Genomic DNA, 27,542 nt, shown 5'->3' on the forward strand with positions numbered 1-27,542 from the left:
ATGGGGTCGCTAAGAGTCAGACACGACTGAGCAACTTCACTTTCACTTTTCACTTTCCTGCATTGGAGAAGGAAATGGCAACCCACTCCAGTGTTCTTGTCTGGAGAATCCCAGGGATGGAGGAGCCTGGTGGGCTGCTATCTATGGGGTCGCACAGAGGACACGACTGAAGCGACGCAGCAGCACCAGCAGCAGGACTTAGTTACAAAGAATTATCAGACTTATATGGTTGTGACAGCTGAAAAAAATCTCAACAAAAATTACAGTGAAAAATCAAAATTGTTGTCCAGACTAAGGTAAATACCTAAAGATTTATCATACCTTTAAGATAAAATGAATCCTGTTATGTTTTTACTTTTTTAAGATACGAAAACCACTTCTCAAAACTAAGCAAACCACTTTGAAAAACATTGCTTTGGAGATATTTTTGAAAGTAAATATATAAAATAGAAATCTTCATGGTATATATTAAGCTTTAGCTATAAATTAGCTGTTTTGAGCACTTAATTAAAATACTATCTCATCCTTTTATAGAGTAGAATGATTTTCCTATAAGAAACAGAGTTTGATATCAAGATCAGGAATTTGCAATCTCCCAGCTTAATCAAGGCTGAGTACTCTCATTGCCTACTAATATATCAGAAACTGATGTGGTCGTACTCTGTGAATTCAGGTGTGCTGCTGAAATGACTCATACTGGCAGAAAGTTCAGGTTCATTAGGTAAAAATCAAACTTGATCTTGCCTTGTAACGAAATCTTCTAACATCCATTTAAAAAACAATTGTGTAGCTCTTTGTGTTTCAAACACTTCTATCAATTTCTCTGAAAATACATATGTTCTTCTAATTTATTCAAATGTGTTAAAATCGCACTTTATCTTAACAGCACAACTTTTTCTAAGTGCTAAAAAATGCTCCTGACATAATTAAAGAAGGACATGAGATAGCATTTTACTCTTAGAGAATGGAAATGGATCTTTTTAATTGTCCATAACTTCCTATGCAAAACTCCAAAAACACAGATATTCTTGAAAATTGTCTAAAAGTAAGAGTATTTTAAGGTATAAGGTCAAAAGGTGGATGGAAAAAAAAAGAAAAAAACTTTGTTTATATAAGAAGTGAATTATAAATTTTGGTTACTTTAGGTTAGAAAGCCTGCTTTCTTAGCCACCACTAACTGGAATGCAATTATGTGTTACTGATGAGGTATTGAATAGTAAAAAATTAGTGCTAATAATGGAGAAGGCAATGGCACCCCACTCCAGCATTCTTGCCTGGAAAATCCCATGGACAGAGGAGCCTGTTGGGCTTCAGTCCATGGGGTTGCTAAGAGTCAGACACGACTGAGCGACTTCAGTTTCACTTTTCACTTTCATGCATTGGAGAAGGAAATGACAACTCACTCTAGTGTTCTTGCCTGGAGAATCCCAGGGAAAGGGGAGCCTGGTGGGCTGCCGTTTATGGGGTCGCACAGAGTCAGACACGACTGAAGTGATGCAGCAGCAGCAGCAGAAGCAGTGCTAATAAAGTATTTGTTTTGTCATTTACGTAGCTAATATCCACATGATTGATATATTTTCTTGTCATGTGTGACAAAATATGGGCCCCAAGTGATTCTCTGAGATATATATTGTCTTGAAAATTTTAAGTACATGAGACATAGAGGAGGCTGAATATATGCACTACTTTGATTTGGTCTGATGGGCTTAGAGCTTAAAGAAGTCAATTATATAATAGTTCTACTGGCCATTGGTATTCTTATTCCTTGCTTGTCTCTCATCACATCTCTAAAGTGAATGATCTGTTATGATCAGTATCTTTAGAGAACAAACTTATGGTTACCAAAGGGGAAGAGTTGAGGGGAAGGCTAAATTGGGGTTTGGGGATTGACATGTACAGACAGCTATATTTAAAATAAAATGCCTTTCCAGATTTCCCTTGAGGTCCATTGGTTATTAATCTGCCTGTCAACACAAGGGACAAGGGTTCGATCCCTGGTCTGGGAAGATTCCACATGCGGCAGGACAACAAAGCTTGTGTACCACAACTGCTGAGCCTATGCTCTAGAGCCCTCAAGCTACAACTGTGGAGCCCAGCTGTTGAAATACATGTGCCCTAGAACCCATGTTCCACAACAAGAGAAGCCATCAAATGAGAAATCTTCACATTAGAGAATAGCTCTTGCTCACTGCAACTAGAGAAAGCTCACAGGCAGCAATGAAGATCCAGCACAGCCAAAAATAAATAAATAAATAAATAAATTTTAGAAATAAAGTAAAATAAAATGTCTTTCCATGAAAAAGAAAGATTTTTGTTTTCTCAGATCTTTTTTTATGCCAAAAGATTGTTATTTGTAATGTTTTTCATGATTTTTTTGAGTCATATAGCAAGTATTGTTGCCATGTGAACTATATGTGTAAAGCAGAGAAATTAATGGTTATTTCCCTTTCTTTTAGCAATCATGTAATAAATACAAACAGTTTTAAGTTGGGCTAATTCTGAAAATCCCATAGAGATGTATGATGAAGCAGCCATTGATCACAGAGTCTAACAATCCAGGCGGGAAGGCAACACATGCAAATGCATATAATATCTACAATTGTTAAAAGTACACCTCATGAGTGGAATTGAGAAATGTTGTGGCTGAGAAAGGGAAAGACCCATTCGACTTTGAAGTTACCAGGGAAGACTTTACAAGGTCAGTAGACAAAGCAGTGTTTGTAGATAAGCACAGCAGAAGACCACAGTTCAACCTCTTCTTTAATTTTCTATTTAATGTTTAAATCTCCATACCTCACTTTGTCATTTGTAACAGATTTAAAGCTTTTGTCTCAAGGACAGATTGCATTAAATATAAAAGGCAAAAAATAAAGGATTGAGAAAAAAATCATAGGAGAAAATTTTAATGATCTTGGGATAGCAAAAGCTTTCTTAAATAATACAGAAAGAGGCTGAGTGTATTAATTTTTGTTTTGTCTTCACCAACCAGTAAGATAGCAAAAGAAAAATGGACAGACTACAAGAAGATGTGACAATATTGATGATACTATGTCTGAGAGATGACTCATGTCAAGAATATATTAAAAAAAAAACAAAAAAAAACCTTTTTGGATTAGGTAAACAAATGCATTGAAAAATAGGTAAGAGACTTGCCAGTCACATCACAAGATAAGCAGTCCACTTGCCCCATAAACATGAAAAGTGTTTGACTTCATTTATTATTTGAGAAATGCAGAAAAGAATCACAGTACATACAATTTTACTAGAAGAATGGAAATGACAAAAGAAAGTTCCAAATGTGTAGGAACTAAAATTCTCACATACTCTTAGTAGAAGGATAGACTGGTAAAACCGCCTTGGAAGTTATTCGATAATTTCCAATCAACTCAAGCATAAGCTGACTCTATAACTCAGCAATTCCAGCCATAGGAATATAAGTGTATTGTTTCATATTTATGCTGTAACAAATTATCAAAAATTTTGTGGCTTAAAACAGCACAAATTTGTTATCTTACAGTTCTTTAAATCAAAACCTTATCAGCTCTCACTAGGCTAAACTAAAGCAGTTATGTTCCTTTCTGCACACTCCAGGTGAGACTCCCTTTTGAAGCCATTCCCAGCTTCTAAAAGTGCCCTGCATTCCTCAAGTCATGGCCAATACCTGAATTATTAATGCCAGGGATGTTCCTCACCTTACTTCCCCCACTGAGTCTCTCTATTTTTCTTTCTGTCATCTCTCTGCTCTCTCCGCCAGTATTTCTGTCTCTATTTATGATTTCTTTTCTCCATGTGTCTGATTTTCTCCCTCTTTTTCACTCTTTCTCATTCACAGTAGTGAGGAAAGTTTCTTTGCTTTTAAAGATTTATGTGATCAACTGGGCCTATCTAAATAATCTAGGTCACTTCAGTTCAGTTCAGTCGCTCAGTCGTGTCCGACACTTTGCGACCCCATGAATCTCAGCACGCCAGGCCTCTCTGTCCATCACGAACTCCTGGAGTTCACCCAGACTCACATCCATCGAGTCAGTGATGCCATCCAGCCATCTCATCCTCTGTCGTCCCCTTCTCCTCCTGCCCCCAATCCCTCCCAGCATCAGAGTCTTTTCCAATGAGTCAACTCTTCGCATGAGGTGGCCAAAGTACTGGACTTTCAGCTTTAGCATCATTCCTCCCAAAGAAATCCCAGGACTGATCTCCTTCAGAATGGACTGGCTGGACCTCCTTGCAGTCCAAGGGACTCTCAAGAATCTTCTCCAACACCACAGCTCAAAAGCATCAATGCTTTGGTGCTTAGACTTCTTCACAGTCCAACTCTCACATCCATACATGCCACTGGAAAAACCATAGCCTTGACTAGATGGACCTTTGTTGGCAAAGTAATGTCTCTGCTTTTGAATATGCTATCTACGTTGGTCACAACTTTCCTTCCAAGGAGTAAGCATCTTTTAATCTCATGGCTGCAGTCACTATCTGCAGTGATTTTGGAGCCCCCAAAAATAAAATCTGACACTGTTTCCACTGTTTCCCCATCTATTTCCCATGAAATGATGGGACTGGATGCCATGATCTTCGTTTTCTGAATGTTGAGCTTCAAGCCAACTTTTTCACTCTCCTCTTTCACTTTCATCAAGAGGCTTTTTCATTCCTCTTCACTTTCTGCCATAAAGGTCGTGTCATCTGCATATCTGAGGTTATTGATATTTCTCCCGGCAATCTTGATTCCAGCTTGTGTTTCTTCCAGTCCAGCATTTCTCACGATGTACTCTGCATATAAGTTAAATAAACAGGGTGACAATATATAGCCTTGAGGTACTCCTTTTCCTATTTGGAACCAGTCTGTTGTTCCATGTCCAGTTCTACCTGTTGCTTCCTGACCTGCATACAGATTTCTCAAGAGGCAGGTCAGGTGGTCTGGCATTCCCTTCTTTTTCAGAACTTTCCACAGTTTACTGTGATCCACACAGTCAAAGGCTTTGGCATAGTCAATCAAGAAGAAATAGATGTTTTTCTGGAACTCTCTTGCTTTTTCCATGATCCAGCAGATGTTGGCAATTTAATCTCTGGCTCCTCTGACTTTTCTAAAACCAGCTTGAACATCAGCAAGTTCACGGTTCATGTATTGCTGAAACCTGGCTTGGAGAATTTACTCCATCTTAAATTATTAAATCATATCTGCGAAGTCCTATTGGTCATGTAGAATGCTGACAGATTTGAGGATCTAGGAAGTAGTTATCAAGTTCAAAAACAGGCAAAATTAATCAATATATTAGAAATCATGATGGGAGCATCCTTGTGGAGGATGTGATTTATGATTAGGACATGGGTGGGGGAACTTTCCAGGATGACAGCACTGTTATGTTTCTTATCCTGGGCACTGGGTAATGTGTTTACTAGTTTGTGAAAATGATATATATTATACTTAAATATTACATTTGGAAAATAGAGCAGTAGGTATAATAACCAAATGACATAAAAATATTAGGAATTATCTTTATTATCTACTATTTGATAGATGTACTGATATGTTTTCCTGTTCTCACATAGCCCATAAGATAAGCATTATTTTTCCAACTTAACAAATAAAGGTGTTAAGAACCGGAAGTGCTAAGTAGCATAGCTAATAAATATCATCTTGACTTAAAAAAAAAATTCTTACTTTTTGCTTCTAAATAATGAAAATCATTGGGCTTCTCTGATAGCTCAGTTAGTAAATAATCTGCTTACAATGCAGGAGACACCAGTTCGATTCCTGGGTTGGGAAGATCTGCTGGAGAAGGGATAGGCTATCCTAATATACTTTATTACTAATAAAGGACAGAAATGGTATGGATCTAACAGAAGCAGAAGATATTAAGAAAAGGTGGCAGGAATACATAGAAGAAATATACACAAAAGATTGTCATGACCCAGATAATCACTCACCTAGAGCCATATATCCTGGAGTGTGAAGTCAAGTGGGCCTTAGGAAGCATCACTATGAACAAAGCTAGTGAAGGTAATGGAATTCAGGTTGAGCTATTTCAAATCCTAAGAGATGATACTGCTAAAGTACTACACTCAATATGCCAGCAAATTTAGAAAACTCATCAGTGGAGACAGGACTGGAAAAAGGTCAGTTTTCATTCCAATCCCAAAGAAAGGCAATGCAAAATAATCTTCAAACTACTGGACATTTGTACTCATCTCACACACTGGCAAAGTAATGTTCAAAGTTTTCCAAGCTAGGTGTCAACAGTACATAAAGTAAGAACTCTCAGATGGTCAAGGTGGATTTAGAAGAGGCAGAGGAACCAGAGATCAAATTGCCAACATCCGTTGAATCATCGAAAAAATGAGAGTTCCAGAAAAATATCTACTTCTGCTTTATTGACTATGCCAAAGCCTTTGACTGTGTGTATCATAACAAACTGTGGGGAAATTCTTCAAGACATGGGAATTCCATACCACCTTACCTGCCTCCTAAGAAATCTGTATGCAGGTGAAGAAGCAACAGTTAGAACCAGACATGGAGCAACAGACTGGTTCCAAATTGGGGAAGGAGTACATCAAGATTGTATATTGTTATCCTGATTATTTAACTTATATGCATAACACATCATGCAAAACACTGGGCTGGATGTAGCACAAGCTGAAATCAAGATTTCCAGGAGAAGTATAAATAACCTCAGATATGCAGATACAACACCCTTTTATCAGAAAGCAAGGAAGAACTAAAGAGTCTCTTGATGAAAGTGAAAGAAGAGAGTGAAAAAGTTGGCTTAAAATTCAGCATTCAGAAAATTAAGATCATGGCATCTGGTCCCATCACTTCATGGAAAATAGATGGAGAAGCAATGGAAACAGTGAGAGACTTTATTTTGAGGGGGCTCTAAAAATCACTGAAGATGGTGACTGCAGCCATGAAATTTAAAGACACTTGCTCCTTGGAAGAAAAGATATGACCAAACTAGACACCATATTAAAAAGCCGAGACACTACTTTGCCCACAAAAGTGCATCTAGTCAAAGCTATGGTTTTTCTAGAAGTCACGTATGGATGTAAGAGTTGGACTATAAAGAAAGCTGAGCACCAAGGAATTGATGCTTTTCAACTGTGCTGTTAGAGAAGACTCCTCTGACTCCCTTGGATTGTATGGAGATCAAACCAGTCAATCCTAAAAGAAATCAGTCATGAATATTCATTGGAAGGACTGATGCTGAAGCTGAAACTCCAATACTTTGGCCACCTGATGAGAAGAACTAACTCATTGGAAAAGAGCCTGCTGCTTGGAAAGACTGAAGGTGGGAGAAGAGGATGAGAGAGGATGAGATGTTTGGATGGCATCACAGACTCAATGTACATGACTTTGTGCAAACCCTGGGAATTGGTGATGGACAGGTAAGCCTGGCGTGCTGCAGTCCATGGGGTGGCAAAGAGTCAGATGACTGAACAACTGAACTGAACTGAATGGAAATTATCCTTTGCTTTACTTATATAAAACTTCATCACTTCATATATGATATTGAAATTTTTGAACATGCTTCTCTATTAGATTCTATTTACTGTTTTCTGGCCAGTGGCAAATAAGTACCTATAACTATATGCAGCACACACATCAGAATGCATGGTTAGTCACTTCAGTGGTATTCAACTCTTTGTGTCCTATGTACTGTGCTTGCCAGGCTTCTCTGCCCATGGGATTCTCCAGACAAGAATAACCAGAGTGGATTGCCATGCCCTCCTCCAGGGGATCTTCCCATCTCGGGGATCAAACCTGAGTCTCCTGCATTGCAGGAGGCTTCTTTCCCACTGAGCCATCAGAGAAGCCCCTATATACAGCATATAATCAAATATTTTAGGAATAATTTCAGTTGCTTCTATAAAATTTACAGTCAATATCACTGAAACTTGAAATGACATTGCCTTCCAGAATATATAAGCCAAGACTTCTGCTTTTATAAGGGATGTTGTTCTCATAAATCATGGGGGAAAAAGAGCCCTTGGAAAGGCAGAAGGATCCTAGAGAGCTATGGGATTCGCTATGTCTTTATCAACAGCTTTTAGAACACTCCAATTATCTATGTAGCATCAAGTATGCTTAAAAGATGAACTCTTCAACACTAGAGAGAAATAATTCCTTGCAAGGCTTTGAGGTGAGAAGGTTGATAGAACTTTAAGGTTGATTCTCTGTTCTAAGTTTGGAAATCCCATTTGATATGAAAGTGAAGTGAAAGTGTTATTCATTCAATCTTGTCTGACTTTTTACAAAATCATGGACTTTAGCCCACCAGACTCCTCTGTCCTTGGGATTCTTTAGGCAAGAATCCTGGAGTGGGTTGCCATTTCCTCTCCAGGGGATCTTCTTGACCTGAAGATTGAACCCAGGTCTCCTGTAGTGCAGGCATATTCTTTGCCATCCAAGCCACCAGGGAAGCCATTTGATATGGGTTTCCCTAAATGTAACTAAAATCTGTGATTCTTATGTATCAGTCTGATGGAGGCTACCAGAATATTTGGTTAATGAGTTGCATACTAGGAAAAAATATAGTGAATTTTAAAATTTCTCATACTTTTGCCATTTCTTGGAATAATGCTTATCTTCATGTCCTGCTAAGAAAACAAGGTAAATTAGGATTCAATTTAAATTCAAACTACAAAATTCTTTATCACATATTCTAGCTATACGTTATCAAAATATATGTTATATGAAATAAACCTGATATCTTAAACATATTCAACCCATTTTTAAATTTTCTTATTTGTATTGGAACTTCAGCATTGCTTCTTCCAGGCACACAAAATAGTGAGTCAGAATTATTCACAAATTAAAGTGAAGTGAAAGTCGTTCAGTCATGTCCAACCCTTTGTGACCCCATGGACTAAAGAGTCGATGGAATTCTCCAGGCCAGAATACTGAAATGTATAGCTTTTCCCTCCTTCTCTAGGGGATCTTGCCAACCCAGGGATTGCACCCAGGTCTCCCTCATTGCAAGCAACTTCTTGACCAGCTGAACCACAAGGGATGCCCAAGAATACTGGAATACTGGAGAATTCCACGGACTGTATAGTCCATAGTGTTGCAAAGAGTTGGACACGATTGAGCGACTTTCACATAATTAAACTTGTGTACTAAATATGTTCTATGTATATTACTATGTAATATGTACTAAATATGGCTTCCCTGGTGGCTCAGATGGTAAAAGCGTCTGCCTACAATGCGGGAGACACAGGTTTGATCCCTGGGTTGGGAAGATCCTCTGGAGAAGGAGAAGGAAATGGCAACCCACTCCAGTACCCTTGCCTGGAAAATCCAATGGATAGAGGACTGTGGTAGGCTACAGTCCATGGGGTCACAGAGAGTTGGACACGACTGAGTGAATTCACTCACTAAATATGTTTATGCATTTCTCCCATGTATAAGCTGCAAATGTGATCTCTAACAATTTTTTTGTATGAGTCTCAGATTTTTAAAAATATAATTCAAAATATTGTGCTGAAAATCTTTAAAATATTTATAAAAATGACACCTTAAACTGCTTCATTTTGGAGAAGGAAAGAGAGTTGAGAAGGTCAGTATCATAAAAATTAGATTTTGAAGAAAACTAAAGAAAAGAATAAAAATAAAGGAAAAGTTACATTGCTATAATTACCTGACAAATGATTCCTATATTTTTATGTTCTCTTAACTTTGGAGTAATTAGAAAAATGATATAAAAATGCCAAAATGACATATGAGATAAGGATTCTCCCATTTTTTCAACTGATAGAAAAGGAAAAAAAAGAAAACAAGCAATATTGCTTTTTCTTCCTGCAATTAGGAAAAGTCAAAAAGAACTGGCTGAAAGGCATATCCTCTCACAGTTTGTTTTTGGTGTGTCAGGTAAACTGTTGAAAAGAGGATACTTTTTGAATTTCAGTCTCTCTTGCTGCCTATCAGCACCTCAAAGCACTAATGCCATCACTTTGCATGTTAGATTGGTAGACAGGTAAGGCTACAACAGAGGAAAACAGTAAAACATGGTACTTTATTGCATGGAGGCTTCATTTCAGGTGACCTGGGTTTAAATGCAAAAAGTTGTGCCTCTCCATGCTCTGCTTTTTTTTTTTTATCCCTAAAATTAGAGTAATAATAATAGCACTTACCTCATAGTGATGTTGTGACAATTAACTGAGCTAATACTTAAAAACTGTTTAGAGCACTGCCCAGAATATTAGAAATGTTCCATAAGTTTTAGCCACTTGGGCTTTGTTTTAGCCCACATTGCAAGAAAACTCAAGTGATATTGTTGGCTTATAAGGGGAAAAAAATTAGGGAGTTACAGCTTACTTTCACTTAAAGAGATTTACCAAATAATTCTTAAATAAACTATATCCTCAAATACATTTTGGATGTTTTCAATATTCAACACATACATATTGAACACTACTATGGGCCAAGTGCCAATCTTACCCAATCTTAAATTAAATGAGAGAAAATGTAGACAAAATACTATACTGGGACTCACACCATCTTTTTTCTTAGACTTAGTCTTTCTTATTTGATATTAAGTATTTCTTGTATATTTGACATTACTAATTGTAATCTAGTTAATTTTCTGTCAGTGGATACTTGAATCACAAAATATTAAAAAATACTTTCTCTTATAGTAATTCATAGGTGCATTGATTTTTCCAAATAAAAACAAAAATTTTAAATATATGCTATTATTGCCCCTCATATTAACTAACATGGTCTGAACTGCTGAATGTTAATTAAAAAGAGGAGAATTGGAAGAGATAAACCACTGCAAAGTTTAAACTTATATTCTTCTGTTTCTTGTTAGCAACTGGTTATTATTTTCTTTAAATGGTTTTAAAAGAAACAGATGATCTCTGAGACAGTCAATTGTTCATTTGTGTATATTTTTTAATTTCCCCAAAGAGTAAATTTTAACCATCAGAACTGAGATGACCCTAGTTTTCATTGTTAATAAGAAACTGAATTTGTCCATTTGACTAAAGTATATCCTTTGACGCCACTCTCTGGCAACATGGAAGCCATCCAAGTTATTTTTTCATATTCACAGCAGAATGGCAGTTTCATTTGCAAAACTCCTAGTCCAATTTCCATATCTCACCAAATTTTGTACATATCTGAGAGTGTACATTCTTTTAATATCATTTTCTGACCTTCCTTTGCCCTAAATAGATGCAACTCATGAGAAATGACAATACTCCAAACTTACACTCTTCAAAATGATTTCTAGAGTTCCAAGGACATTACTCTCCACCCACAATTTCCTTTCTAAATCCATTCAGGCTTGGTTTCTCAGTACCTGTGTCTATTGATGAAAATAAAAAGAAAAAAAATATTGATGAATGACTTAAAAAGTTTAGAAAACCAGTGTCTATGGAGGCAGAACAATTGTTTAATGTCAATGTTGACATGAAATTACTTTTCAACCTGTTGTTCAAGAAATTGCAAAAAGATGAGGGTATGTCTACCTATTTATGGAAGGTTAGGTAGTGGTGAGCCACTTTTGCTATTTTTCACTTGGCTGAGCAAGTGTGTACATTTTTAAATGTAATACTTCTCAAATTTTAATTATTAGAAATTTCTCCTTAACTTTAAAAAACTGGTTGGTCTTGTTTTCATATTTTTATCTGTTTTCATGGGTATTTTATTGGGAAATGAGAATAAATTGTTAGAGATTGCTAAACCAATGCCATTTTTAAAGAACAACTTTATTGGGATATAATTTATATGGCATAAAATTAGATCACTTCAAGTATACAATTCAGTAGTTTTCAGTGTGTTCACAGAGTTGAGCAACCAACACCCTAGTCAGTTTTAGAATATTTTTGTAAGCATTAAAAAGAAATATGATAGCAATTATCATTCACTCCCCATTTCTTGTCCAAGTCCATTTTATTGGGCTCCAAAGTTGCTGCAGATGGTGACTGCAGCCATGAAATTAAAAGACACTTGTTCCTTGGAAGACAAGCTATGACAAACCTAAACAGCATATTAAAAAGCAGAGACAATACTTTGCAAACAAAGGTCCATCTAGTAAAAGCTCTGGTTTTCCAGTAGTCATGCATGGATGTGAGATTTGGACCATAAAGAAAGCTGAGTGCTTAATAATTGATACTTTTGAGCTGTGGTGTTGGAGAAGACTCTTGAGAGTCCCTTGAACAACAGGAGATCCAACCAGTCAATCCTAAAAGAAATCAGTCCTGAATGTTCATTGAAGGATTGATGCTGAAGCTGAAGCTCCAATACTTTGACCACCTGATGAAAAGAACTGACTCATTGGAAAAGACCCTGATGCTGAGAAAGATTGAAGACAGGGAATGGCAGAGGATGAGACAGTAGGATGGCATCACTGACTCAATGGACATGAGTCTGAGCAAGCTCCAGGAGTTGGTGATGGACAGGGAAGCCTGGGGTGCTGCAGTCCACAGGGTTGCAGACATGACTTGACCAAATGAACTGCACTGACTGACCACATGTCCTCTCTTTTTTTTTGCTTACTCTGGGTATTTCGTGCAAATGACATAATATGTGGTCTTTAGTACCTGACTTCTTTCACTTAGTATAATGTTTTCAAAGTTTATCCATGCTTTGGCATATATCTCTATTTTATTTCTTTTATGGCCAAATAATACTTCCTTGTACATATGTTGTTTATTTGTAAATCAATTAAAGCATTGGTTCCAACGTTTAGCCACTGTTAAGAACGCTTCCCAGAGAAGGCAATGGCACCCCACTCCAGTACTCTTGCCTGGAAAATCCCATGGATGGAGGAACCTGGTGGGCTGCAGTCCATGGGGTCGCTAAGAGTCAGACACGACTGAGCGACTGAGTGACTTCACTTTTCACTTTAATGTATTGGAGAAGGAAATGGCAACCCACTCCAGTGTTCTTGCCTAGAGAATCCCAGGGACGGGGGATCCCATAGGGGCTGCTGTCTATGCGGTCGCACAGAGTCGGACACAACTGAAGCGACTTAGCAGCAGCAGCAGCAGCAGGAATGCTTCTATGAACATTTATATATGTTCTTAAAATGGTATCAGAGTATAATTGACTTATAATATTCTGTTAGTTTCAGGGCTTCAGTGAAGCGAATCAATTACACATATACATATACCCACTCTTTTTGTAGATTATTTTTCCATATAGGCCATCTGCCGGGGTCCAGCCCCGGTGGATCCAGGGAATTCGAAGCGGGGACGGCGTCGGCGAGGATCAGGAAACAATTGCTTAATTAAACGTTAGTTAAGGATATAAAGAGTAATAGAATGAGGATAGCTCAGTGAGGAAATTCAGTGGAGAAAAGAGGCTGAAATAAGGATAGCTCAGTGAGGAAATTCAGTGGAGAAAAGAGGCTGAATAATTCAGCCAGAAGGTAAGAGAAAGAACGACATGGTGAGACCAAGTTTCGGTGAACAAGGCCCGCACTTTATTATCCAAAGTAGTTTTTATACCTTAAGTTATGCATAGAGGATAATGGGGGAAGGGGTAGAGTCATGCAGTAAGCCAGGCTTTCTTCCTGCAAACTTATCATATGCAAAAGTTTAGGTGATTTGCATCATCTTCTGGCCCAGAGGCCTTTTTCTCTAAAGGTGATTATTCTAAAGTCAGGCGCCAGCCTCCAAAAAGCATTAAATAAAGTTGCATTCCTACAGAGCAAAGGTGTGGTGGGCTATAACAAGAAAAAGAATTAACTCAAGGGTCCCAGGTTACAAACATTAAAGCTACTATTTACACCAATTATATTAATCAATACACTGCCAGGGACACAGCAGGTAAGAGATATGGAGACTTAGCAGCATACATTGGCCCAACAAGTGAAAATCCCTTCACCAATACAATTTCTAATCAATCTTTTAACTGCTCAAAGGAATCTGTATTTAGACAGTTTAGAACATCTCATGCCTCTCAGTTTGGAGCTCTGAGCAATCACATGTGGCCAGAAAAACCTATTCAGGCAGGCTAGAGGACTTCCAAGGGAGTTTGTAGGTTGAAACACTGTCACACCCAGGAATTATTAACTGGAGCTGTAAGCTAACTCTTTTTCAGAGAGGTAGTGGGGGACAGCCCCCGTAAAGTCAGAGGTGTAGGTGAAAGCACAAAGCAGAAAGTAGGCAGACTCTGGTTTTGGGGGTAGATTGCTCGAGAATTTCCAGGGAGACTCCTGAGGCTTGATCCCGCCTTTGCGTATGCCAGGCCTCCTTCCTCATGACCTTTGCCAGGGGCGGAGCTCGCTCCCCGCATCCATCACATGTATTGAGTAGAGTTTGCTGTGGTATGCATTAGGTTTTTACTAGTTATCTGTTTTATATATAGTAGTATGTATATGTAAATACCAATATTCCAAGTTTTCCCTTCACTACCCGCCTTGTAACCATAGGTTAGTTTCTTACATCTGTAACTCTATTTCTGTTTCATAAATTCCTTTGTACCCATTTTTTGGTTTCCACATATAAGTTATATCATATGTTTGTCTTTGTCTATCTGACTTGCTTCACTCAGTATGAAAATCTCTAGGTTCTTCCATGTTGCTGCAAATCGTATTATTCAATTCTTTGCTATGGCTGACTAATATTCCATAGTATGTATGTATATGTGTGTACACACACACACACACACACACACATATTTCACCTTTGTCCATTCCTCTGTTGATGGATGTTTCAGTTGCTTTCATTTTCCGGCTAGTGTGAATAGTGCTGCAGTGAACAATGCAATGCATATATTTTTTCAAATTATGATTCTCTTTTCTGAGTATATGCCCAGAAGTGAGATAGTTGGATAAATATGGTAGCTCTATTTCTGGTTTTCAAAAGAACCTCCAAACTATGCTCCATAGTTGTACCATTTTACATAACCACCAACACTATAGGATGGCTCCCTGTTCTCCACACATTTTTCAGCATTTATTGTTTGTAGACTTTTTGATGGTGGCCATTCTGATCTGTGTGAGGTGATAAGTGCATTTCAGTTTTGATTTGCATTTTTATAATAATTAGTGGCACTGAGCCTCTATTCATGTGCTTTTTAGCCACATATATGTCTATTTGGAGAAATGTCTAGATCTTCTGCTTATTTTTTGATTGAGCAGTTTGCTTGTTTGGTGAGCTGTTTGTATATTTTTAAGATTATTTTCAATTGCTTTCTTTGCAAATATTTTCTCCCATTCTAGGGTTGTCTTTTCAGTTTCTTTATCATTTCCTTTGGTGTGTGAATTTTTTTTTAAGTTTAATTATGTCCCATTTATTTATTTTTATTTTCATTACTGTAGGAGGTGGGTAGAAACTGATCTTACTGCAATTTGTGTCAGAGTGTTCTGCCTGTTTTCCTCTAAAAGTTTTACAGTATCTCGCCTTACATTTAGGTCTTTAATTTATTTCATTTTTTTATGATGTTAGGAAATGTTCTAATTTTATCCTTTTATATGTAGCTGTTAAGTTTTCTTAGAACTACTTCTTAAAGAGATGGTTCTTGCTTCATTGTATATTCTAGTCTCCCTCATAGATTAAGGACCATAGGTGTGTGGATTTATCTCTGGACTTTCTGTCATTTTCCACTGATGTGTGTGACAGTATCCTGCTGTTTTGATTGCTGTAACTTTGTGAATCTGAAATCAGGGAGTCTGATTCTTCTGCTTTCTTAAGATTGCTTTTATTATTTGGGTCTTTTGTGTTTCCATACAGTGTAAAATATTTTGCATAATTCTGTGCAAAGTCCCATTGATAATCTCATGAGGAGTGCATTAAATCTGTAGATTGTTTTGGGTAGTATAGTCACTTTCACAATATTGATTCTTCCAATCCTAAAACATGGTATATCTCTTCATAATTTGTTTATGTGATTTTTAATTCTTTCTTCAATATCTTATAGTTTTCTGAGTATGGGTATTTTGCCTCCTTTGGTAAGTTTATTGCTAAACATTTTATTTATTTTGATGCAATGGTAAATGGAAAGGTTTCCTTGATTTCTTTCTGATCTTCTGTTAGTGGATAGGAATGCAAGAGACTTCTGTGTATTATTTTTGCAATTTGCCACCTTATCAAATTTGTTGATGAATTTTAGCAGTTTTCTGTTAAAAGTCTTTAGGATTTCCTATATGCAGTATTATGTCACCTGCAAACAGTGACACTTTTACCTCTTTTTTTTCCCCCCTAACTTGAATTCCCTTCCAAACCAAAACTATGCTGAATAAAACTGGCAAGACTGAACATCTTTGTCTTATTCCTGATTTTAGAGAAAGTGTGTTCAGTCTTAAAACAGCAGAATACATGTTCCTATCAAGTGCACATGGAACATTCTGCAGGACAGATCACATCTTGAGTTACAAATCAAACCTCAGTAAATTTAAGTAAATTGAAATATTAAGCATCTTTTTCTATCACAATACTATAAAAGTATAAATCAATTGCAGGGGAACAAAACCTAACGCATGAACGATAAACATTATGTTATTAAATAACCAATATATCACTGAAGAAATAAAAAAGGAAATCAGAACATACCCAGAGGCAAATGACAATAAAAACTTGATGATCCAAAATCTATGAGATGCAGCAAAAGCAGTCCTAAGAGGGAAGCTTCAGATGAGATTAGATGAGATCATTCGCTCAGTCGTGTCCGACTCTTTGCGACCCCATGAATCGCAGCACACCAGGCCTCCCTGTCCATCACCAACTCCTGGAGTTCACTCAGACTCACGTCCATCGAGTCAGTGATGCCATCCAGCCATCTCATTCTGTCATCCCCTTCTCCTCTTGCCCCCAATCCCTTCCAGCATCAGAGTCTTTTCCAATGAGTCAACTCCTCGCATGAGGTGGCCAAAGTACTGGAGTTTCAGCTTCAGCATCATTCCTTCCAAAGAAATCCCAGGGCTGATCTCCTTCAGAATGGACTGGTTGGATCTCCTTGCAGTCCAAGGGACTCTCAAGAGTCTTCTCCAACACTACAGTTCAAAAGCATCAATTCTTCGGGGCTCAGCCTTCTTCACAGTCCAACTCTCACATCCATATATGACCACAGGAAAAACCATAGCCTTGACTAGATGAACCTTTGTTGGCAAAGTAATGTCTCTGCTTTTGAATATGCTATCTAGGTTGGAAGTTATTTAATTTCATGGTGTCTTTTAATTTCATGGCTGCAGTCACCATCTGTAGTGATTTTGGAGCCCAGAAAAATAAAGTTTGACACTGTTTCCACTGTTTTCCTATCTATTTCCCATGAAGTGATGGAGCCAAATGCCATGATCTTCGTTTTCTGAATGTTGAGCTTTAAGCCAACTTTTTCACTCTCCACTTTCACTTTCATTAAGAGGCTTTTTAGTTCCTCTTCACTTTTTGCCATAAGGGTGGTGTCATCTGCATATCTGAGGTTATTGATATTTCTCCCAGCAATCTTGATTCCAGCTTGTGTTTCTTCCAGTCCAGTGTTTCTCACAATGTACTCTGCATATAAGTTAAATAAACAGGGTGACAATATACAGCCTTGATGAACTCCTTTTGCTATTTGGAACCAGTCTGTTGTTCCATGTCCAGTTCTAACTGTTGCTTCCTGACCTGCATACAAATTTCTCAAGAGGCAGATCAGGTGGTATGGTATTCCCATCTCTTTCATAATTTTCCACAGTTTATTGTGATCCACACAGTCAAAGGCTTTGGCATAGTCAATCAAGCAGAAATAGATGCTTTTCTGGAACTCTCTTGCTTTTTCCATGATCCAGCAGATGTTGGCAATTTGATCTCTGGTTCCTCTGCCTTTTCTAAAACCAGCTTGAACATCAGGAAGTTCATGGTTCACATATTGCTGAAGCCTGGCTTGGAGAATTTTGAGCATTACTTTACTAGCATGTGAGATGAGTGCAATTGTGCGGTAGTTTGAGTATTCTTTGGCATGCCTTTCTTTGGGATTGGAATGAAAACTGACCTTTTCCAGTCCTGTGGCCACTGCTGAGTTTTCCAAATTTTCTGGCATATTGAGTGCAGTACTTTCACAGCATCAAGCTTATAACAATGCAAACTTACTTCAAGAACCAAGATAAACTTCAAATAAACAACCTAATTTATGCATAAAACAACTTAAGAAAGAAGCACTAACAAAACCCGAAGTTAGCAGAAGGAATGAAATCATAAAGATCAAATCAGAAAAAATCAAATATAAATTAAAAAAACAATAGCAAAGGTCAATGAAACTAAAAGCTGGTTGTTTGAGAAAATAAACAAAATTGATAAATCTTTTACCAGACTTATCATGGAAAAAGGGGATAGGGCTCAAATCAATATAATTAGAAATGAACAAGGAAAAGTTACACTGGACTACACAGAAATACAAAAGATCGTAAGAGTCCATTACAAGCAACAGTACACCAACAAAATGGACCACCTTGAAGAAACGGACACATTCTGAAAAGATACAACCTTCCAAGACAACAAGGAAGAAATAGAAAATATGAACAGACCAATCACAAGTACTGGCATTGAAATTGTGATAAAAAAAAATCTTCAAATAATCAAAAATCCAGGACCAGATGTCTTCACAGTTGAATCCTGTCAAACATTTACAGAAGAGTTAATACCTACCCTTCTGAAAGTTTACCAGGAAATTTCAGAGGAAGGAAGAATAACAAGCTTATTTTATGAGGCCACCAGCACCCCAACTCTAAAATCAGACCAATAAATCACAAAAAAGAAAATTCTAGGCCAACATCAGTGACAAACATAGGCACAAAATCCTCAGCAAAATGCTAGCAATCTGAATCTAACAACCCATTAAAAGGGTCATACACCATGATCAAATGGGCTTTATTCCAGGGATGTGAGAATTTTTCAATATCCACAAATCAGTCAGTGTGAAACATCACATCAAAAAATTGAATAATAAAAACCACATGGTCATTTCAATAGATGCTGCAAAAGCTTTTGAAAAAATTCAAACCCATTTAGGATTAAAACAAAACAAAACAAAAAAACTCTCCAGAAAGTTGCCATAGAGGAACTTACCTGCCTCAACATAATAAAGGCCATATATGACAAATCCAGAGCAAACATCATTCTCATGTGCAATTTTCTGTGGGTACTTTGGTGTCTATATATCTAGCAATAGGATTTCATATAGTAACATTGTTCATGTTTAAATTTTGAGGAAATGGCAACACATTTTCCAAAGTGGCTGCACTATTTTCCATTGCTACCAGCAATTCATGAGTTTCAATTGTGTAAATCCTCATCAATTATTTTTATTATCTATTGGATAATAGCAATCCCAACAGATGTGAAATGGTATCTCACTGGGGTTTTGGTTGGAATTTCTCTTGTGGCTAACGCTGTTGAGCATGTATTGATGGGCTTACTGACAATTTGTAAGCTTACTATAGAGAAATATCTTTTAAGGTCTTTTGCACAATTTTTAATTTGATCTTTTATATTTTTATTCAGTTTTAAGTGTTCTTTGTATATTCTAAATACAACTCTCTTACCAAAAATATATTTGTTGACTGTTTTGTCCCCTTTTTGAGTTGTCTTTTCACTTTCTTGATGGTATTATTTGTAACACAAATGTTTTAACTTTAGTGTTAGCTGAATTTTCTGTTTTTTTTTTCTACTGTCACTTGCATTTTTAGTATTATTAATGCCTAATCTAAGTTCAGAAAGATTTTATCCAATGTTTTTAAGTGTATAATTTTATCTCATACAATGAAGTTTATATTTCATTAGTCTGTGGGTATGGTGTGGCATAGAGGTCCACCCTCATCCTTTTACATGTAAACCTCCAATTGTTCTGCTCTCATTTATTAAAGACTACTTTTCCCCATTGAACTGTCTGGGAACCTTGTTGAAATGATTTAATCATTAATGTAAAGTTTACTTCTGTACTCAGAATTCTATTCCCTCTATCTACATATTTATCTTTATACCAGTGCCACTCAGTCTTAATTAATTTAGTAATGTTTAAAAAGTGTGTGCTTCACTTCCGTAAGTGTGCTTCCAAAATTTGTTCTTTTTTCATGATTGTTTGACTATTTCAGAACCTTCAATTTTCATATTAACTTAAGATCAGCTTGCCCATTCCTGAAAAAAAATGCAAGCTGAGTGTTTGATAGGGAATCTAATAATATTAAATCTTCTGATCAATAATCATTAGATATCTTTTCATTTATTTGGCTATTCTTTCATTTCTTTCAAAAATATTTAGCTTTCAGTGCATATATAGTCTTGTGCTTTTTTTATTTAAAATTTCACCAAAATATTTTTTTTTATGCTATTGTGAGTAAAATTATTAGCTTCATTTTCAGAATGGTCATTGCTAGTGTGTAAAAATATAATTCAGTTTTTGTTTATTGATCTTGACTTTTGTAATCTTGATGAACTTCCTAATTCTAAAAGATTTTTGTGTATCTCTCATTTTCATAAACATATAAGAAGTGTCTACTGCCAAAAATATAGTTCTAGTTTTGCCAAATTTGTTTATATTTTCAAACAACTATCTCTTCTTTTTATTAATCATTTTTTTTAGCTTTCCTATTCTGAGTTTCCTTTAATTCTTTTCTGATTTTTGTTATTACTATTTTTCTGCTTACTTGAACTTAGTTCATTCTTTTTTCTAGTTTATTGATGTATAAATTTAGATTTTGTATTAATATTCGATATATTTCATTTTTTCTTAATGTAGACATTTTATTTCTGTACACTTCTCTCTTAGAACTGCTTTTGCCATATCTTATAGATTTTGGCATATTGTGTTTTCACTGTCAGTTGTTTCAAGATATTTCTAGGGTTCTCTTCTGATTTCTTTTTCAAAATTGTTCAGCAATACTTTTTTTTTTTAAATTTCCACATAATTGTGAATTATTCAGCTTTGCTTCTGTTATTGATTTCTAGTTCCATACCATTGTGGTTAGAAAAATAATTTGTATGATTTTAATATTCTTAAAGACTTATTTGTTGACCTCTCCTATGTTCTTTTCTGGAGAACGTGCATGTGAGCTTCAGGAAAATGTCTATTCTCCTACTATTGGATGAATGTTCTGTACATGTCTATATATATTTTGTCTCAAGTATGGTTCAAGACAAATGATTTCTTGTTGATTTCTGTCATTTTTCAATTTGGGTCATTGAAATCCCCTACTGCCATTATATTGTTATCTATTTCTTCCTTCAGATATTTTAATATTTTTAATATAAATATATGCTTTGGTCTTGGATGCACATCTATTTAGATTGACATATATTCCTGATGAATTGACTTCCTTATGAAGTCACTCAGTCATGTCTGACCCTTTGTGACCCTGTGGACTATAGCCCGTCAGGCTCTTCCATCCATGGGATTTTCCAGGCAAAAATACTGGAGTGGGTTGCCATTTCCTTCTCCGGGGATGTTCCCAACCCAGGGATTGAACTCAGGTCTCAGCATTGTAGGCAGACTTTTTACCTTCTGAGCCAAAGTGAAAGTGAGTCACTCTGCTGTCCTTTGGTTTTCACTTTCATGGAATACTAACTGATCTGCATTTATTGATGCTGTGATTGTTGTTCACCTCCTCTAATTGCTAGCTGATTTGTCATATTATCAATGATGCCCCAATGCATAAATTGTTAAACAATTATAGAATTAAATTTTATCTCCTTTTCAGGTAGTTCTTGAGTCTAGGGTTTAAGTACTTCCAGAAGTACTCTTTTTAGTTGTCTCTTCCTCTAGTTTGTCTGCTAAATTTTTGGCTGGTGTATCTTGCTGCTTTTCTAGAGCTAGTAGTCTTTTCTTAATTGTAAACTGCTAAAATCTCCATTGTTTCTGGAAGTGACCTTTAATTTGAAATTCTTCATGCTTAGTTCCAAATAGTCAGTCTCCTTGCTGAACTAGTTATTTTTAATGCTTGAATCTCTGCTGGGTCTAAATTGTACACTAACACTCTGAACCTGCAAAGTGGAAACAATGTTTTCCGCCCTTGAATTGACCTCCTGCTCTGTGAGGGAGGCACTAGGCAGGGGCAGTAGCTCGGGTCTTCTTGAATTATCTTTCTCAGCATAAAGCCTCTGCTCATTCAGCAAGCTGGGGCAAGTGTAGGCAGGACTCAGTGTTCTTGGCTTGTGCACCCAGCTCTAGCATAATGCTTTTGTCTTATGAGTTGGTAGCTGAATAGAAAATGTGTGCCCAGGTCTCTCAGTTCCCCTTGTCTAGAATAGAGCTCTTCCAAAACAAAGATGAGGGGAACAAAAAGTGCTGGGATTCTAACCTTCCCAAAGAAAGAATCCAAACTCTTTTATTGGAAGCTGGCAGGAGAAGAAGTCCCATTCTCTTTTATCTCTTATTTTCTGCTTATAGTGGGGCTCCGAACATGCTGAGCTACAGATGGGCTGAAAGTGAGTTATGCTTCTTCAAATTCAGAATCCACCCCAATTTTTACCATAATTTAATGGATTTTCTTCATTAAATATTTCTCAATTTTCTATATGTTATTAGGATAATTCCAGAGATTTAAAATGGCTATTTGTAATTTCTGTCTTATTGAGGAGAAAGTTTTTGATCCTCCTTAAGTTTATTATTCTGCAATTGTTTGTTTCTAAACCATATAATTTTAAATAAAAATCGCATTTTCTAATTTCAAATCCTTCAAAATTTCTTTAGAAAAACAAATGTTTAATTAATTTTCTCCTGGGTAATACAGACATTTCTCTGATTAGTATGTATTTTCCTGGGAAAAATTTTTCAACATTGTAATTTAATGAGATAGGGTATATCACAAAATTCTCATAATTAATTTCAAAGGTAAATTAATTTTCATTCAAGGTATACTATGTTGCTCACCAGTTTTCACTTAGTTAATGTGATTAGAAATAGGAGAATACAACAGCTGATTGGAGGCCTCTGATTTTAAGATCAAAATACTTCTTCATGGATCTCCAACTTCCTATCTGCTTTGGTCGCATGGTTGTGGCTATAATTTTGATCTTTTGTAACTATAACTCCTTTCAGATTCCTACTGCTAGTTCTCCTATGACTGGCAATAGTTTATCTCTCTACCTTGAAGGAGCTTTTCACTATTGCCAATCTGCAAAACTTCATTATCTCTTGTTGGTTCAACTATAAAGAGTCTCTTACTTAAATTCACTTCAAAATATCAGTTAAAAATGCTATTTTCTTTTTCCTAATGCAACTGTGACTTGTTTGCTTGGTAATTGGTTCTCGGTCAAAGTAAAACTGTTAACTTCAAGGTAAGCAAATGTGATTACAGATCAGCTTCCTATTTTAAAAGTTTCCTGATATGGACTGTGGTTTAGATCATAAATTCCTTATTGCAAAATTCGGACTTAAATTGAAGAAAGTAGGGGAAACTGCTAGGCCATTCAGGTATGACCTAAATTAAATCCCTTATAATTATGCAGTGGAAGTGACAAACAGATTCAATGGATTAAATCTGATAAACAGAGTGCCTGAAGAACTATGGATGGAGGTTCATAACATTGTACATGGTAAGGAGGCTTTACAAATAGCTCAGAATAGAAGAGAAGTGAAAGGCAAAGGAGAAAATGAAAGATATACCCATCTGAATGCAGAGTTCCAAAGAAGAGCAAAGAGAGAAAATAAAGTCTTAAGAAGACAATGCAAAGAAATAGAGGAAAACAATAGAATGGGAAAGATTAGAGTTTTCATCAAGAACATTAGACATAACAAGGGAGAATTTCATGCAATAATGGGCACAATAAAGGGCAAAAAAGGAATGGGCCTACTAGAAGCAGAAGATATTAAGATGAGGTGATAAGAATACCCAGAAAAATTACATGAAAAAGATCTTAATGACCCAGATAATCATGATGGTGTGATCACTCACCTAGAGCCAAACTTCCTGGACTGCAAAGTCAAGTGGGCCTCAGGAAACATCACTATGAACAAAGCTAGTGGAGATGATAGAATTCCAATTGAACTATTTTAAATCCTAAAAGATGATGCTGTGAAAGTGCTGCACTCAATATGCCCACAAATTTGGAAAACTCAGCAGTGGCCACAGGACTGGAAAGGGTCAGTTTTCATTTCAATCCCAAAGAAATACAATGCCAAAGAATGTTAAATATCACACAATTGCACTCATTTCACATGCTAGAAAAGTAATGTTCAAAATTCTCCAAGCAAGGCTTAAACAGTACATCAACCAAGAACTTCCAATGTTCATGTTGGATTAAAAAAAGGGAGAGGAACCAAAAGATCAAATAGCCAACATCCATTGGATCATAGAAAAAGCAATAGAATTCAAGGGGAAAAAAAAATCTACTTCTTCTCCATTGACTACATTAAGGCCTTTGACTGTGTGGATTACAGCAAACTGTAGAAAATTGTTAAAGACATTGAGATACTAGACTACCTTACCTGCCTCATGAGAAATCTATATGCTGGACAAGAAGCAATGGTTAGAACCAGACATGGAATAAAGGACTGGTTCAAAATTTGGAAAGTCTGTATATTTGGTCAAGCCTGTATATTTTCTTTCACCCTACTTATTTAATTTATATGCAGAGTACATCATGTGAAATGCTGGACTGGATGAAGCACAAGCTGGAATCAAGATTGGAGGGAGAAATATCAATAACCACAGATATGCAGATGACACCACCCTTATGGCAGAAAGTGAAGAAAAACTAAAGAGCCTCTTGATGACAGTGAAAGGGGAGAGTGAAAAAGCTGGCTTAAAGCTCAACATTCAAAAAACTGAGATCATGGCATCCAGCCACATCACTTCATAGAAAATAGATGGGAAAACAATGTAAACAGTGAGAAACTTCATTTTCTCGGTCTTCAGAAACACTGCAGATGGTGCCTGCAGCCGTGAAACTAAAAGACACTTGCTCTTTGGAAGAAAAGCTATGACAAACATAGACAGCATATTAAAAAGCAGAGACATTACTTTTCTGACAAAGGTCCATCTAGTCAAAACTATGGTTTTTCCAGTAGTCATGTATGGATGTGAGAGTTGAACTATAAAGTGCCGGGAGCCAGCGTGAGGAACTCTGCCCATGGCAAAGGTCATGAGGAAGGAGACTCGGCATATGCAAAGGCAGGATCAAGCCTCAGGTGTCCCCCTGGAAATTCTCGAGCATCTACCCCCAAAACCAGAGTCTGCCTACTTTACTGCTTTGTGCTCTCACCTACACCTCTGACTTTACGAGGGGCTGTCCCCCACCACCTCTCTCTGAAAAAGAGTTAACTTACAGCTCCAGTTAATCAAGTTCCTCGGCGTGACAAGAGTGTTTCAACCTACAAACTCCTTTGGAAGTCCTCTAGTCTGCCTGAATAGGTTCTTCCGGCCACATGTGATTGTTCAGAGACTCCCAACTGTAAGAGGCATGAGATGTTCTAAACTGTCTAAATACAGATTCCTTTGAGCAGTTAAAAGATTGATTAGAAATTGTATTGGTGAAGGGTTTTTCACTTGTTGGGCCAATGTTTGCTGCTAAGTTTCCATATCCCTTACGTACTGTGTCCCTGGCAGTGTATTGATTAATATAATTGGATTATAGGAAAGTAAGTAGTAGCTTTAATGTTTGTAACCTTGGACCCTTGAGTTAATTATTTTCTTGTTATAGCCCACCACACCTTTGCCCTATGGGAATGAAACTTTATCTAATGCTTTCAGAGGGTGGTGCCTAACTTTAGAATAATCACCTTTAGAGAAAAAAAAGGTTTCTGAAGAAAGGATCTTAAAATGTTAACAGGCTTCCTGGCCAGAAGATGATGTAAATCACCTAAACTTTTGCATATGATAAGTTTGAAAGCCTGGCTTCGATTAGGATCAAGGACTGCTGTCCTTGCATGACTCTACTCCTTCCTCCATTATCCTCTATGCACAACTTAAGGTATAAAAACTACTTTGGAAAATAAAGTGCGGGCCTTGTTCACTGAAACTTGATCTCCCTATGTCGTTCTTTCTCTCACCTTCTGGCTGAATTCCCATCTGGAACGTGGAGGCTTGTCAAGCCTACTAATTTTGCCTGGGCCTCTAAGATCTGACCGGGGAGGCCTTAGTGTCTCCTGTCCTTCGGGAGAATGGGAGGACGCCTGCAGCCTACGTAGGTGATGCAAATTCCTTATTTTGGAATTTTATTAACTTTCCATGTAAATCAAGTTATTCAGCCTCTTTCTCCACTGAATTTTTCTCACTGAGCTATCCTTATTTGATCACTCTTCATATCCTTAATTCATCGTATCCTGATCGCCGAAGCCGTCTCCCCTTTGAAATCCCTGAATCCACCAGAGCTAGACCCCGGTAATAAAGAAAGCTGAGCACTGAAAAATTAATGCTTTTTAACTGGGTGTTGGAGATGACTACTCTTGAGAGCCCCTTGGGCTGAAAAGAGATCAAAAGAGTTAATACTAAATAAAATCAGTCCTGAATATTCATTGGAAGGACTGATGCTAAAACTGAAGCTCCAATACTCTAGTCACCTGATACAAAGAACTGACTCATTAGAAAAGACCATTATGTTGGGAAAGATTGAAGGCAGGAGGAGAAGGGGATGACAGAGGATGAGATGGTTGAATGACCTCACCAACTTGATGGAAGTGAGTTTGAGCAAGCTCCGGGAGTTGGTGATGGACAGGGGAGCCTCCCATGCTCCATGGGGTTGGAAATTGTTGGATATGACTGAGAGATTGAACTGAACTGAAGGTACATTCACTGTCTTCTCATAGACTGCTGGCTACTTTGAAGAACCCAGAATCAGTCATTGTTCTTAGTTGCTGCAACAGACAACTTAGTTGCTGCAGCAACAACAAGAGGCATATTTAAACATAAAACAATGAATTTATCAAAAAGGTGTTATATAACTGGCTGAAACTCCAGGAAGCCAAGATAATTGGAACTGGAAAATTTAGGCAGAAATTTAGGAGGAACAGAGGCATCAAAATCAGCAACACTAGTTCAATCAGAAAACTCTTGCATTTTCCACAAAGCATAGGCACCTTGGGGGTGCAGTGCTTTCATTGTTGATGCTGAAAACTGGACACTGTGCCTTGCTGCCTCTAACCTCAAGCATTTGCCCCTGTTACTGATGCTGTACACTGACATAATGGGTTCCTTGTCCTTGTCTCTAGGTTCCAAGTCCGAAGTTGCTGAATTGGATTGGCAGAAATGATATTTTATCCCATGTCCTGAGAACACTATCTGGCAGTTTCAGCTTAAATTCAACTCATACTTAAATTAATACTATGTAAAGAATTCAACTAATTCCTTCAACTGTTACTCACAGGGAAGGAACTGCCCAGCTATAAAAAGGGAAGGGGATGTTTGTCATAGGGAACATGATACATACCCATTGTTACGTGCCTATTTGTCAAACAAGCTTTTAACAGCTGTTAACTACTTTTCACAGTACAGTGATGCAAAAACAAAATGAAAAAAACTTTGTATACTTCAAAAGCAAAAGTAGAATGAAAAACTCCACCCTAATGTATTACACCATCTTTCATGAAACTAATATATATTCTCGCTTTCCACCAAAAAGGGGAACTCAAAATCTCATCAGTAACTGCATCCAGTCAGAGCGCCAGTATTTCAGGGGAAATGTCAACTACT

General features: G+C 37.0%; 1 pseudogene; it reads right to left on the minus strand.

Moving 5' to 3' along the window:
• The window catches only part of LOC133261546 (RNA-binding protein EWS-like), a 28,724-nt pseudogene extending 1,441 nt beyond the window's left edge, over window positions 1-27,283 (minus strand).
• Window positions 27,284-27,542: the final 259 nt, after the last annotated feature.

Source organism: Bos javanicus, chromosome 15 (assembly GCF_032452875.1).
Source record: "Bos javanicus breed banteng chromosome 15, ARS-OSU_banteng_1.0, whole genome shotgun sequence".
Taxonomy (NCBI): Eukaryota; Metazoa; Chordata; class Mammalia; order Artiodactyla; family Bovidae; genus Bos; species Bos javanicus.